Raw genomic sequence first — 16,808 nt, 5'->3', positions numbered from 1 at the left:
AAACTTAATTTTGCCTCATCCTGTATTCATCTTATAACTGAAAGTTTGTACTTTTGAACATTTTCTTTGAATTTTAACCCCCTCCAAGCACCTCTGGTAACCAAACGTCTGATAGCTTTCACTCCAAAATTTTGTTTGCTAATTTTCTTTTCTTTTTTTTACTCCAAATGTAAGTGAGATAATACAGTACTTGTATTTCTCTGTTTGACTTATTTCACTTAGCATAGTGCCTTCAAGATCTATGTTGGCAGAAATGGTAGGATTTATTTCCTTGTATAAAGACACATGTAGCCCCATGTTTATTGCAGCATTGTTCACAGTGGCAAAAACATGGAAACAACCAAAAAGCCCTTCAATAGAAGACTGGATAAAGAATATGTGGCACATATACACTATGGAATACTACTCAGCCATAAGAAATGATGACATCGGATCATTTACAACAAAATGGTGGGATCTTGATAACATTATACGGAGTGAAATTAGTAAATCAGAAAAAAACAAGAACTACATGATTCCATACATTGGTGGGACATAAAAACGAGACTAAGAGACATGGACAAGAGTGTGGTGGTTACCGGGGGTGGGGGGGAGGGGGGGCACAGGAGGGAAGGAGGAGAGGGGGAGGGGGAGAGGGAGGGACACAAAGAAAACTAGATAAAAGGTGACAGAAGACAATCTGACTTTGGGTGATGGATATGCAACATAAGTGAATGACAAGATAATCTGGACATGTTTTCTTTGAATATATGTACCCTGATTTATTGATGTCACCCCATTAACATTAATAAAAATTTATAAAAAAAAGTATATTTTGAAAAAATTCTTTGAAACATGTTTTATGTTTAAAAGTGCATTTTTAGGAAAACTAAATTTAAAAATGTATTATAAAATAATTATGAAATGTTGGACCTGTATGACAAAAAGACATTTTTGACACTATATTTAATAATTGGACAAAATAAATTTTATTATTTATTAGATATATCATATTTACATATAAATTAAAATTAATTTGTGGAATTTTTTATTTATATGTGGTAAAAAATAACATTTTATAGTTGAAAAGTATTTTCCGCATAGAGATTTTGTCTCAAATCACACTATTTTTGTCAAAAATCAACTGATTTTTTTGATATCTGCAAAACAGCTGTAATATATATATATCATATATATATATAATGTTATTAGCAGAATGTTTATGTGTAAAATTAAACAACTCTGAGATAATAGACTTTCAAATCACTTATAAGGAGACTCAAGTTGGTATCTCATATCAATTTAACTTTCAAAAAATAGTTATAACATTTTTGTTTTATTATTTCTGAATGTTCACATTTCTATCATTCATTTTGAACCAGAAAATATTAAAATATTTCAAGTAAAAGAAATAGGTTTTATTTTATATGGGAATTGTGATGTGTTAATGGGTTTTTTTTCTGTTTTGAATGATTTTCAGGTTGTGTCCAGGCTCAAAAAAAAAAAAAAAAATGATGCTCTGATTAATTTTTGTTACAGGATTTTTCAATTTATAGAATCACTTCTTGTGATGTATATATCTTGAAGTGGTTAAAAAAATGGAAATGCTTTATTTAGCAGAATATGTACTCCTAATTGTAATTTGATCATCACTCCCACTTTTCTATACTTTGAACTCTCTAATAACTATTTAGGTCAAAATAAGTATTATCATAATTTTATTTCCACTTGATATTACTTTACTTATGTAAATAATTATTGCACAAATATAGAAAATAATGTAATCAGATGTAAGTTAAATTTATATATATAGTATCTTTTATCAAAAATAATCTGTGATATAGTAATGATGAAAACCATTTTATTTCCACAATAAAATCTATGTAGGATTATCTGAGCTTCCTGCTTATATTTTACTTGATGTGCTGTAAAACAGTTGTGTCCAAAGACTTTAATAAATCCTCACACTAATATTCATTGGAAAAATTCATTTTGTACTAAACCTCAGGGATTCTACATAGACTTTGTAAGTTAAGATATCATTTTTTAATCAAAAAAGTGCTCAAAGAAAATGTAACTATAGGCAGAATCAGCCAAATAAATGGAAAATTGTGATAAACAAGTTCTTTTAGATATTGGACATAATAAACACAGTTTATCAAACATATGTATTTGAAAAAGTAAAAGACAAGCTCTAAAATATTTTGAGTGAAAATAATTGTATAGCATTGGGTATGCATAATGAAAAGACTTGATAAAATGTCAAATAAATTATCTGAAATGAAGAATGAACAGACTTGAAAAATCAAATAGACTTTCTAAAATTAAATGTAAATTCATAATTTTAGGTTCTCATGATGGCTCATCAGGTATTTATTTTTTTATGTTTAAAAATTTTAATTGAATATTAGGGTGTTACTAGTTAACATAGGTTTCTATAGGTTTCTGGTTCCCAATTCTACAAAACATCTGAACACTGTATTCTGTGTTCACCCCCCAAAGTCAAGTCTTCATCCATCACCATTTATGGTCCCATTTTCTCTTCCATTTCCCCCCCCCCTCCCATCAATCAGGAAGGTGGAAAGACAGAGCAAAAAAAAATAAAGACAAAAACAAAATACAACAGAAAAAACCTTCATGGACACTAACAATAACACATCAGGTAATGTAGAATTGATATAAAGAAAAGTAGATGGCCCTGGCCGGTTGGCTCAGTGGTAGAGAATCGGCCTGGCATGCAGAAGTCCCGGGTTCGATTCCCAGCCAGGGCACACAGGAGAGGCGCCCATCTGCTTCTCCACCCCTCCCCCTCTCCTTCCTCTCTGTCTCTCTCTTCCCCTCCCGCAGCCAAGCTCCATTGGAGCAAGAGATGGCCCGGGCGCTGGGGATGGCTCCTTGGCCTCTGCCTCAGGTGCTAGAGTGGCTCTGGTCGCGACAGAGCGACGCCCCGTGGTGGGCGTGCCGGGTGGATCACGGTGGGATGCATGCGGGAGTCTGTCTGACTGCCTCCCCATTTCCAGCTTCAGAAAAATACAAAAAAAAAAAAAAAGAAGAAGGAAAAGTAGAAATGGTAACCAAAAAAAATGTGAATCACTTTTATTTGCCTGGAATTAATTTCTCATGCCTGAATGCTTGGGAGAGTTAAAAAGATGATAAGAATTTACTTGGCCTATAGCTAAGACATGATGGAATCTAGGTTGATGTGAAACTCTAGATTTTATCCAATTTTATCATATGAAGCTGAAAGGCTGCATTTCATTTATATCTGCCTTCTGAAGCTAGTGTGCTTATAAACTTCAGATAATTCTTTGCTTTAGGGGTATGGCTTGTTATTTACAGAATGCTTATTAGTACCTCTGACTTCTACCTACATGCCAGTAGTACTCTCCAAATTGGCAACCAAATTGTCTCCAGGCATTTCCAAATTTTCCCTGGGTTTGTAGGTTGGAAATTATCAAGCAAAAAAAAAGAATCAGTCTCTCACTTACTACTCATAATAACCACTGGATTAGAGGATAAATTTGGAGTCCAGAATTTTATAAAAGAGGGGCACTATTGTAAGCTACTTGTTTTGAAATAAGAAGTTGTCGTGTATTTAAAGTTTTAAGTTGCCCTGGCAGCTTTCAGTGAAAGGCTGTCATTGTGTACGAATGAAAACATTGATGAGATATGCTTTTTGTATCTTGATACATAACCTTGGAGAGGTACCTAAAAGTTTTTAATTTGTTTATAATTGCTTGTGCTATTTTCTTTTCTTTTGTTTTTATTTATTTATTTTTTATTAATTTTTAATGTATTGTGTTTACATGAATTGAAGTGTCCCACTGAATATAACTCCCTCACCTCCCACCCCTGTGTCCTTTTTTATACCCCCGTTGCCCCCTTCCCCATAACTCCCTTACCCTCTCCTCTAGGATTTGCTGTCCTGTTATCTATATTTCTGTGTTATCTTTCTTTTTTATTTCTTTCCATGTACCATATTTCTCCATGTTTAAGAAGCTCCCATGTATAAGATGCATCTTAATTTTGGGGCCCAAAATTTGTAAAAAAAAAATGTATTACATAAAGTTATTGAACTCCAGTTTTATTCATTATAAAATTCATACAACTCCTCATCTGCAGAAAAATGTGAAAAATGCAAGTAAAAAAAATCTTCAATCACTGTGTAAGATGCACCCAGGTTTTAGACCCCAATTTTTTTGAAAAAAAAGTGCATCTATACATGGGGAAATATGGTATATATTCATGAACAGGATAATTAAATCAAACCTTGACACCATGACCACTAAGCTATACACCTCAATCTAATACAAAATAATAGTGAATTAAACAATAATTTTTAAAAATTTTGAAAAAAACTGACACTATAATTTAAGTGGTGGTCATTTCTTTGTTTCCTTGTTTCTTTGTTTTTACAGTAGATGAATGAGAAAAGTAGTGTAGAAAACCTTTGTTGAGAGGATAGCTTCTAGCCAATGCTAATGAGAGGTCATTCAACCATTGTAACCACTTATAACAGATAATATATATATATATACATATATATTTATATATAGAGAGTACATATATATACACATATATAAAATATATATAATAAAATATATATACAATATACATATAAATATGTATAAATATGTGTGTATATATACTATATATTATATATATATATATGACTCAACAGTAGGAAAGTTAACCAGTTAACCTCACCTCAGAAACTAAGGACTAACCTGAGGCTTCCCAAGTACCAAGTTACACCTGGTGATCAAATGAGTAGAAAAGAGGTCTAAAAAGCCAAAGGTAGTGGGATATCTTTTTTCTAGACTAACTCCTTCTTACAGATAATCACCAAAAATAATTGTACTTTCAGCTCAAGAGTACCAGAAGTCACTTTAAATATCATGTGGGTGACCCCTTGTAGAGCAGCTCTTGAAATGGATTTTACACATAAATATTAAGTACCTTCTTCTGCATTAGACACTATGGATAGAAAGGAATGTTCAGTGTTATAGAACACTTAGCTGTAGTTTTGTGGGGGGTTTTTAGTTGTTGGGTTTTTTTTAGAAATGTAGACAGATATATGTGAAGGAAACAGGTGTGTTAGGCTTGCATGTTAGTTTACTGGCTGCAAGCACTTTGCCTGATAGGTACACGAGCACGTAGCAGCACCACATCTACAATGTCTATGTATGGCCACGGGTCCTTTCCCTCAGGAGCAATTCTTCCAGATAGCTCTCCTGCCACTGCAAGGTACGGTTTTTCTGCTCCCTTGCTTTTCACTGCAAAAAGTAAGTTTTTCCTTGTTTATTAGCTTTTTATTTTTTGTTTATTTGCTCACCAGTCTGAGCAAGCCTCCAATAAATGGATGTGGTCCTATGCTTCCTGACTTCTCAGTTCCTCTACCATCTGCCCTAATTCAATGAGAACCTGCCTGACCTCAACCACCAGCATTACATCTGGCATAGTCAGCAGGATTCATATCAGATCAGTATGGAGCCACTGACACCCTTGAAGTGTGAATTAGAGGAGTGTTCATTGTTCTCACGAGTATTGTTCCCTGTGGCTGTACTTTTGGGGGCCATAGGCTGGGTGTTTTTTACAATCCTGCAAGAAGAAACCGAGAGCATTGTGCAAGAGGCTACCTGAGGTCAAAAGCTCCAAGATGAGCTGCAGACCAAACAGTAACAATGGCATGAGCTGAAATGGTCACTGGAGAAAGAGTTTCAGATTCAAGAACTGCAGGTCATGCTACAGTCTGAGAACTAGTAATGGCTGAACTGGAACAAGTTGTGAAGAATAAGGTCATTCAGGTTCAAAAACTGCAGTGTGAGATGCAGGCTGAGCACCAGTGGCACCTGGAACTGGAGCAGTCTCTGGAGAAAAAATTATGAGTTTGCAAGTTGCAATTTTCCCTGGAAGCTGAATGTTGGGAGTGACAGGTGTTTGAGAAATAACTGCAAGTTCAAGAGCTTGAGTCATCTCAGCCTCAGGCCCAGAGCTGGCAGCTACCATAGCTGAAATGGGTGAGGAAGAAGGAGCAGCCTTTGTGCCAGCAGATTGGCTCTGAGTCAGTAGACACAGGTTTTTTTAACTCCTCCTTTTCTGAGAATAAGGTTTGGGCTGAAACTGCCATCCACTAACTCAAAACCCAGCCAATAGTCACTATAAGGTAAAAACCCAGCAGTCAAGTGTCCTACAGAGGCATGTGCAGCTTCCCCTGCAGGCAGTGGAGCACTCTGTGGTCTGGTCCTACACCCAGGTAGAGCTGATGTAGTTGGGGATGCAATTCAGGCATAAACCCACTGAGGCCCTGGGAGCCTGGTTTCTGTGGTTGTGGGGCATAAAGGTATATGCATCATGCTCTCCAGAACAGAGGTAAAGAAATTGGCTGCAATAATCATGCACTCCTCCCTGAGGCAGTACCTTCAGAACTTCCATGAAAACCCAGGGAACCATACCTTATTAGAATGGGTGGTGGCTGCCATTCATGCAGTCTGGCAGAATGCTGGAGACTTGCAGGAGGCCATGAGTTGGTGGCAGTTCTATAATGAGCTATCCCAGGTCTTTAGGGAACTAGATATAAAGAATGCTGCTTTCCAGCTGAGGTCCCATGGGCCAGATGATGAAGTATTTATAGCAGGGAAGAGGAGCCTTATATTTTTAGCACCCCATCAGCCCTTTTTGGGTCATTAATGGCTATCTTGAGCTCCCATGTGGGACAATTCATCAACACAGTTACACAGATGGTAGCAGATTTGGGGGAGCTGGAGGCAGCATAGAATTATAGAGCTGTGAGGGCTGCTGCTCATGCTTCCCACCCCCACCCCAACTTACAAGAGAAATGGGCCTGTAATGGTTACCCAAATATAGATGAGGATAGATTGCAGCTGGGGCAGATAGGGAGAAATTTGATGGCAAGCCTAATAAAGTTGTTTTATGGCTTTGGCAGCAGCTTAAACCAGAACAGGGGTTCCAGCTGCTGAGACAACTGGCCCCAAAAGCTATGAATAAATTGCTTGGTGTGTGTATGGCACAGTTACAAGATTATATGATGGAGGCAGCTGAGGGAGAGGAGGACCCCTAAGACCCACTGTTCCAGTTTGAATAGGAGGAAGGCCAAGGGACCCATCTAATAGGGAACGGCCAAGACCAGAGGCTCCACATGGAACTGGCTATCCACTGGTCTCCTTCTAATGTACAACAGGTATTGACTTTGGTGGATACAGGTGCCGAATGTTTTCTCCTCTATGGGAACCTAGGGCAGTATGCTAGGACCCCAGTGTCTATTGATGGTTATGGGGGCAAAATATTCTGAGTGAAGCCAGTAAATGTTCCATTGAGGATAGTAAGACTGCCTCCTAAGCCATACAAGGTATATATGTCTTCTATTTCTGAATATATTTTGGGGGTAGATATTTTACAAGGACTGTGGTTGGAAACTACAGCCAGTGAGTTCTGCCTGCAAGTCCAAGTTCTGTTTTTTTTAAATAAATTTTTATTAATTTTAATGAAGTGACATCAATAAATCAGGGTACATATGTTCAAAGAAAACATCTCCAGGTTATCTTGTCATTCAGTTATGTTGCATACCCATCACCCAAAGTCAGATTGTCCTCCATCACCTTCTATCTGGTTTTCTTTGTGCCCCCCCCCAGTTACCACCACACTCTTGTCTATGTCTCTTAAAAGCAGTATTGCAGGGACATGCAGCACACTTTCCCTTGCAGTTACCCATTTCAGAGCATATGACTAACACAAAGCAGTACTACCTGCCAGGAAGTTATGAAGAAATCACTGGGATGTCCCTTGAATTACAAAAGGTGAGAATCATCTGGCCAGCACACAACCCTTACAACTCCCTGGTATGGCCCATGTGCAAACCAGACAAAACCTGGTGAATGACAGTGTATTACAGAAAACGTAATACAGTCGTCTTGGTTTTGAATGCTGCTGTTCCCTGGATAGTTAGCCTGACAGATCAGCTAAGCCATGAGTTGGGGACAAGCCACTTTGTGAAAGATTTGGCTAATGCCTTTTTTTTCTATCGATATACCTGCAGAGAGTCAAGATTAATTTGTCTTCACTCGAGAAGAGGAGCAATGGACTTTTACAGTATTACCACAGGGTTATTTGCATAGCTCACATTGTGTCATGGGATGGTGGCTGCTGACCTGGCTAAATTGAAACAGCCAGAGGTGGTTTGTATGTATCATTATATCAATGATATTATGCTAACTAGTGGCTGTCTTTCAGAATTGGAGCAAGCAGTCCCTACCCTGCTATCATATTTGAAAGCATGTGGCTGGGTGGTAAATGAAGGCAAGTTACAAGGACCTGGGTTATCTGTTAAGTTCCTGGGGGTTGTCTAATGGGATAAGGCACAGTTATAGATAAGATCCAAGTGTTTCCTGTGCCCACTACAGTAAAAGGAATTCCTAGGTCTGTTGGGGTACAGGTGAGCATTAATACCCCATTTGGCTCAGTTACTGAATTCCTTATATATAACTTTATTCAGAAGGGGATTTGCTAGGACTGGACTGAGCAGGCACAAGGTACATTTGCAACAGCTAAGAAAGCTGTCAAGTTGGCACAGACCTTGAATGTGTTTGATCCTGCCAGGCCCTGTGAGTTTGATGTTTACGTCACCTGTAAAGGGTTTTGACAGGGTTTGTGGCAACATACAGAGTGCCTATAGCAACCCATTGGGTTTTGTTCCCAATTGTGGAAAGGTGTTCAAGTCTGTTACTAATTAGTGGAGAAACAATTGGAAGCTATGTATGCTGCCTTCCTAGCCACTGAGAGTTTTATGACCACAACTCTAGTTATGGTCAAGACAGCATACCTTATTGCAGGATGGGTGAGAGATTGGGCAACCAAACTTCATTGTGTTACAGCCCAAATCTCCACCCTGGCCAAGTGGGATGCACACTTGCAACAATATTGTGCTCTTAGCACCAGCCCATTGAGAGCAGAACTGCAGGGAGTCTTGGGTCCAGTCACCTATGCAACCCAAGAGTCAGGTGCAGCTGGGACTCAGGAGGTAGAACCCAAAATCAGTCCCTACCAGGCCAAGTGGACACCCATCCCTGAGGATGTTTGGTATACTGATGGTTCTAGCAGGGGCCAACCTGCCAAGTGGATGGCCATAGCCTTTCAGCTGGCCACTGAGACTATTTGGATGAATACAAGTACAGGCCAAATCAGCCAATAGGCAGAATTAAGAGCCTCATGGCTGGTTTCCCATAATGAACCTTTACTTATGGTGATTTGCACTAACAGCTGGGCTGTCTATCATAGACTGACCCTTTTGATTGCTACTTGGCACATTAACCAGTGGATGGTAATCCACCATCAGCTATAGGGTCAGACAATGTGGCAGGACTTGTGGGAAATAGGACACCAGAAGCAGGTGACAGTATATCATGTCATAGAGCATGCCCCTCTAGTCCATCCTAGGGATGATGAGGTAGACACCTCGGCAAGGGAGGGATGGTTGGAGACTGCACCTGTAGGTGATGTGCTGCACTGTCTCCACCAGCATCTGTTCCATGTGGCACAGAAATTATTTCGGCTACTGTTAAGACATGAAACTTGCCTGTGTCCTATGCAGAGGTACCTGCAACTTATGATCAATGTGCAGTGTGTTCCAAGGAGCACCCTCGGAAACAACTGGCATCACCTGGACAGATTCAGAGAAGTTGTGATACACTGACATGGTGACAGATAGACATCATTGGACCCTTGCCAAAGTTGGATGGGTACCAGTATGCAGTCACCTGTGTAGATATTCCCACTGGTCCACTTGCTGCTTACCCCACTCCTAACCCTGACCAAAGGGGAGTCATACAGGCTCTGGACAACTGAGTTCTGTTTACGGGAAGCCTCTGGTCCTTAAAAGTGACAATGTTACCCATTTCACTGGTTCTATGGTGAAACACTGGGTTCAAGACCTGGAGGTGGACTGGCAGTACCAGGTTCTCTACCATCCACAGGCTGCTGGTACCATTGAACAGTTTAATGGACTCTTAAAGCAGGAACTGCTGCAGGAGAGAAGCACCAGCTTCCTAACTGGATGAATATGTCACTTTTGGACAGTACTAAGAATTTTGAATGAGAGACCTCAACAGGGGAGTCTAGCTCCGGTAAAGGCCCTCCTGCTCTGGGCAGCTGCTCCCTTCTAGTTGCAGATATGCACTAAGGACATTTTACTGAAGCTGGGCTTTAGATGGCAAGGCAATATGCTCCTTCCTGCCCCAACAGCCCTCCTTAAAAGTCAATGGTTTCAATGGTCATGTGGTTTCATGACCCAGCACTGTACAGGCTCCCCACCTATGATGGGTGGCCTTATTGGCACTGTGGGGTAAGGAGCTAGAGGTGGACCTCTATTAACTCCCTGGGCAACTAGCATCTAGCCATCTAAGACAGTAATGTATTATCCTTTGAGTTCTCGGGGAAACAGCATTATGAAGGGCACCTTTGTAATTCCTTTATGGTCAATAATGAGTTCTCCCATTTTATTACACATAGAACCAGCAGATCCTGGTACACAGGTCAATAAGGTTTTGTATGCCTGCCTGGGGTAGATCTGGTACCAGCTACTATGATCTCTGCAGACAGAACTCTGGCCTATATTCTGCCAGAAAGGTAAGATTTGCCTCTCTTAGTGCTGCTGACCACTCTCTCTGTTCAACCTTAGCTTGTGTTTTTGTAATTCTGTTGTTGTAGTCTGTACTCTTTGTTGCGTAATGTACCTCACTCTTTACAGAGGGACCATTGTGAAAGCTATCTGTCAGGTAGATTGTGAGACGAGCAACCCTAAAGGGATGGAATGTGAGGAAAACAGCTGTGTTAGGATTGTTTGCTGGTTTAACAGCTGCAAGCACTTTGCCTGATTGGTGTGTGACATGTGGCAGCACCACGTGTGGGTAGTCTATGTAAGGCTACGGATACTTCCCCTCAGGGGCAATCCTCCATGTAAGTGAACTACTCATGAAAGTGAACTACTTTCCCACCACTGTGAGATGTGGTTTTCCTATTCCTTTGCCCTTCGCTGCAAAAATCAGGTTTTCCTTTGCTTATTAGCTCTTTTCCTTTTTTGTTTATTTGCTCACCTGTCTTTCTGAGCCTCCAGTAAATGGATATGGTCCTATACTTTCTGGCTCCTTGGTTCCTGTCTGCCCAAAGTTCAGTAAGAACCTGCCTGGCCTCATAAATTCTCAAGTTGATAATTCAAATAAAGGCAGAGTGTGGGGAAGCTATGTTAGGCTTGCCTGTGGGGTTACCAGCTATAAGCATTTTGTCTAATTGATGCTTGGGTGCAAAGCAGTGCCACGTGTGTATGGTTTATATAAGACTATGGGTGCTTGCGCTCGAGAGAGATGGGAGCCTGTGGATGGCGGGTTGCTTGTCCTCCATTGTGAGGGGCCATTTTGCTGCTTGTTTGCCTGAGAGGTGGTTTCCCTTTCCTGTGTACTCGTCTGTTGTGAGATTTTATTAAATGGAATGGCCCAACACTTTTTAGCTCTGCAGTTTCTCTAATGTCTTCCCAAATGTAATGTGGACCTGACTGGCCTTGACCACCAGCATCACACCTGGCATAGTGGGCAAAACTCAGAGCAGATGGGTATGGAGCTGCAGCCACCTTTGAGGGGTGAGGACTGGTCATTGTTATGACTCCCCATGGCTGTCCTTTTGGGAACCATGGACTGGCTGTTTTTTTATAGCCCTGTGAGAGGAAACCAAGAGTTCTGTATGAGATGTAGCCTGAGGTTGAGAGTTCCAGGGTGAGTTGCGGACACAGCAGCAGCAACAGCTTGAACTGGAGCGAGTGCTCGAGAAAAAGTCTGAATGGGTTCGTGAGTTGCAGTTTTCTCTGGAGGTTGAATTTTGGCAGTGGCAGTTGTTGGAGGAACAACTGTGGATTCATCTTCAAGCAGCCTCAGGAGAGCTGGCAGCCTGAGGAGCAGAAGATGGAGCTGTGCCAGGGGAGTGGCTCTGAGTTGGTGGGAGCAGGCATTTCCAACTCCTCTTCTGAGAATGAGGAGTCTCAGGCTGAAGCTGCTGTTTGCATACTCAGAGCTTGGCCAGAGGTCATCCAGAAGGTAAAAACCCAGTAGTGAAGAGTACCTACTGAGCCGCTGGTAGGCTTGCCGAGATTGTGGGACATAAGGGTAGATGACATCATGCTTTCTGGAGCAGAGATGGAGAGTGGAGAGGTTGGTCACAGATGCCACATGCTCCTCCTTTGGGTAGTGTCTTCAGAGCTGCCATGACTACAGGGATGAGGGGGGTGGCCTGAGGCCCTATGTGAACCTAGTTGCCTGTAATGGACCTTTACCTTGGTGATTTGCACAGACAGCTGTGCTGTATATCGTGGACTGATTTTAGACTGTGACTATGAGAGACCCTGATGGGAAGGGGGATTCATGGCACCTGTGGAAACCTTCCTGCACCAGAAAGCTGCTCACAGCCAGTTGCAGAGATGCACCAAGGATACTTTTTTGGTTTCAATGAATATGGCCATGGATTATACAGGCCCTCCACCTATGATGGGTGGCCTTGTTGGCACCATGGGCTGGGGAGTTAGAGGTGGGCCACCAGTTAATTCCCTGGGCAGAGTACTCAGGGAGACCTTGTGAAGGGTACCTCTGTAATTGTCACATTTGGTATATATACAATGTACCTATTGTGATATGAGCAACCCTAAAGGGGTGGAATGTGGGGCAGCTGTGTTAGGTTTGCTTGCAGGGCTACCAGTTATAAGCAATCTGCCTGATTGGTGCATGAGCGCAAAGCAGAGCCACAAGTGTATGGCCTATATAAGGCTATGGGTACTTGCGCTCAAGAGAGATGGGGGATTGTGGATGGCGGGTTGCCTTCCCACCACTGTGAGGGGCCATTTTGCTGTTTGTCTGCCTGAGAAGATGTTTTCCCCTGCCTGTGTGTTTGTCTGCTGTTGTGAGACTTTATTAAATGGAATGGCCCAACACTTTTCAGCTCTGCAGTTTCTCTACTGTCTGCCCGAATCCAGTATGGATCTGCCTGGCCTTGGCCTCTGGCATTACACAGAGGTAAGTAACTCATATCCTGGGAAATAGAATTGTCACACTCCACCCCTAATTTTAAAATGCAATTCTATATCTGAGGTGGCTGAATGATATCAGGTTTTTTTCTAATTTTTTCAAGTCAAGTTATGATTAATGCTGTAATAAAAAAGGCTCTGTTAAAACTCCCTATGTGATTAATGTTGGAGGAACAGGATGTCAAATAATTTGTCATGGTGCTCCTCTCTCAGCTTCCCTAAAGTATTTTAAAATAGTATTCTTTAAAAAAAAAACAATAAAAGTGGTATTAAAACTTTTGAAAAATTAGATTGCTTTGGATATATTCTCAGAATTAGAATTGCTGGGTCATAAGGAAGTTGTTTGTTTTTTGCAATTGACCTGCATTTTTTTTTTGTAATTGAATTTTATTGGGGTGACAATGGTTAACATAAGTATAGAAGTTTCAGGTGCCCAATTTTACAGCACATCTCTGTACATCAAATGGTGTGTTTACCCATTCAAATCAAGTTCTTCATCCTTGAGGTAACTCCATACTACTTTGCACAGTGGCTGTACCAATCTGCATTCCCACCAACAGTGCACATGCACATGGGTTCCTTTTTTCCAGTCTTCACCAGCACTTTGTGTTTATTGACTTATTGATGATAGCCATTGTGACAGGTATGATATAATACCTCATGGTGGTTTTAATTTGCATTCTTTTGATGATTAGTGGTATTGAGTATCTATTTAAATGTCTATTGGCCATCTGTATGTCTACTTTAGAGAAGTGTCTATTCAAAACCTTTACACATTTCTTAATTGGATTTTTTTCAGATGTTAAATGTTATAAGTTCCTTGAGAATTTTGGATATTAAGTCTTTTCAGATGTTTTGCCAAATATGTTCTCCCACTCACTGGGCTGTCTTTTCATTTTGTGGGATGGTTTCTTTTGCTGTGCAAAAACATTTGAGCCCTATGTTTATTGCAGCATTATTTACAATAGCCAAGATTTGGAAGCAGCCCAAATGCCCATCAGTAGATGGGTGAGTAAAAAAATCTGGTACATTTATACACTGAAATACTATTCTCCCATAAAAATGACAGTATGGATGGATCTGGAGATTATTACGCTAGGTAGCATAAGCCAGTCAGAGAAAAAGTATCATATGATTTTACTTATATGTAGCATCTAATGAACAATTAAACAGTGAAGCATATAAATTTATAGCATGTAAGTTACTGACCACATTTACTATTGGAGCCAATTAATATCATTTTTTAAGCTGTCAGAGGGAATGAAGGTTGGGAGACTGAGTGAAATGATTAAGTAAATTAAAAAAAAAAACCCTTATAGACAGACAAGATTGTGGGAATTGCAGGAAGAAAAGGGGATTGAGGGTAGGAGAGGAGGGTAAAGTGGGGATAGATGATGATGAATAGAGGCTTGACTTCAGGTGGTGAACACACAATGCTGTCACAAAAAATAATATTTCCTTTTTATGGCTATGTAGTATTCCATTGTGTAAATACACCACTGTTTTTTCATCCACTCATCTACTAAGGGACACTTGGGCAGCTTCCAGATCTTAGCTATTTCAAATAATGCTTCAATAAACACAGGGGTACATATATTCTTTTTAGTTGGTGTTTTGGGATTTTTAGGATATATTCCCAGCTGTTTTTTTTCCAGTGTGATCTTAGTATAAAGAAATTGTGTGTTTCTGCATTCTATTCTGCAACAGTATTTTACTGTGGTTTTAATTTACATTTTCACAATTATTCTCTATAAGATTATTTTTATTATACTACTTACGCATTTCAGTTTTGTTATCTATTAATTCTTGTTCATGTCCTTTCACTACTTTGCTATTTAGGTGTTGAATCTTTTCTTGTTGATATATAACAATCTGATATATAGGCTTGAATCTAATCCCTTCCCATAATATGCATAGCAAATATAGTCTCCAGTTTCGGGTACTATAAATTCCTTTTTAAATTCCAGTTTTCTGTTATTCTTTAATGCACAAAAGTTTATGTAGAAGTACTGAATTTAGCAGTTAACTATAATTCGTTCTTATCTTAATGTGCTTTTGTTATAAAAATAGATACAAATGTTATGAAAATAAAAGTAATATTTCAACATACTATATAAACTTCTTATAAAAAGAGGTATTATAATTACATATGTATCCTTTTTTAAGTTGACCTTGTAAGAAATCTGCATTTTGTGGTTAAACTTAATTAAAAAGGCAAAATTTATTGTTATATTTCTACCATTTTGTCCCTAGAATTTGAACACTGAAGAATAATTGGAAAACCCCCTTATCAAAACAATACTTTATATTTTCATACTTATATTGGAATGATAGCCACATGTATATTTACAGTTCAAGTCATTCATAAATAGGAATGAGGGAAGCTTTCATTAAAGTGATCTATTCCTTATAGCATTAATTTCAAAGTTTATAAGACAGAGTCAACTAATGGCAAATAGGATGTAAATGAAATAATCAAGGATGAAGAAGGCATTTAAGTGGAGAGAATTTTTGAAACACTGTAAAATCAGTAGATAGTTACTTAGTCTTTATTCATACACAGATGTACATACTCATAAAATTTGTTTGCATGTTCAGACCTGGACATATAAATGTATATTTATACAAATTTTAATTAGATAGATGAGGGATAAAATTCTATGCATAGTTTAGGGTTTAATTATTTTAAATGTTCTTTAAGGTAAGGCTTTCTACATTTATTTTTATTTTCTATAAATATTACAGAAATTAAATAAAATAATCAAATAGCTAAAAGAGTAAAATTAACTGGCTTTTTCCCTTTTCATAAAATAAGTAATTTGGAAATATGTTTAGATTCTTAAAGCATTTACATAAAACAGTGTATAAGGTGGAACAAAAGTAGGTTTACAATTGTGAGTACATGAAACAGTTTACACCTATATTATTATTTATTAATTATTGTACTAGTTTCCATATGAACAACTGAAAACCTAATTTTTCTTCATCCTGTATTATGTTTGTATTCAGTGACAAAACTTTTAGAGGTTATTTTTCTTACAGAAATATATAAGTGATTTATAAACATTAAATATCTTATTGATATATCAAAGCATATTTAGAATTAAAAAGAAATTGTATTTATTAAATGTATAAGTAAAAATAAGATTTCTTTGAATAAAAATATTAGGAAAATATGAGTTAATAAAATAGGCATTATTATATTACTAATATCAGAAATATTTCAAATGATGTTGAGACCTTGAACTTGAGCTATATCCTATAGCACTTCTGGGTTTATTTAGTTTTTACTAAATTAAGAATATACAATTTCTTAATACTGAAATGGTAATGTATATTATTAAGAAAAAACAAAGTAATTTGGGGTGATGAAACAATTACTCCTCAATTTAAAACTATAGCTGCCTGAGTGTGCCTGTGCACATTTGTATTTATGTATACAAGTTTACCTAATGTGGGCCCTGGCACACTGGCTCGGTGGTAGAGCATTGGCCTGGTGTGTGAACATCCTGGGTTTGATTCCCAGTCAGGGTACACAGGAGAAGCAACCATCTGCTTCTCCACTCCTCCCTCTCTCCCTTCTCTCCCTCTCTGTCTCTCTCTCTCTGTCTCTCTCTGGCTTGGTTGGAGCAAGTTGGCCCTGGGTGCTGAGGATGGCTCCAAAGCCTCACTTCAGGTGCTGGAATGGCATTAAAATAGCTCAGTTGCTGAGCCATGGAGCAAGAGCTTCAGATGGGCAGAGTGTCACCCC

Source organism: Saccopteryx leptura, chromosome 4, assembly GCF_036850995.1.
Source record: "Saccopteryx leptura isolate mSacLep1 chromosome 4, mSacLep1_pri_phased_curated, whole genome shotgun sequence".
Lineage (NCBI taxonomy): Eukaryota > Metazoa > Chordata > Mammalia > Chiroptera > Emballonuridae > Saccopteryx > Saccopteryx leptura.
Note: the sequence above shows the minus strand (reverse complement) of the source record.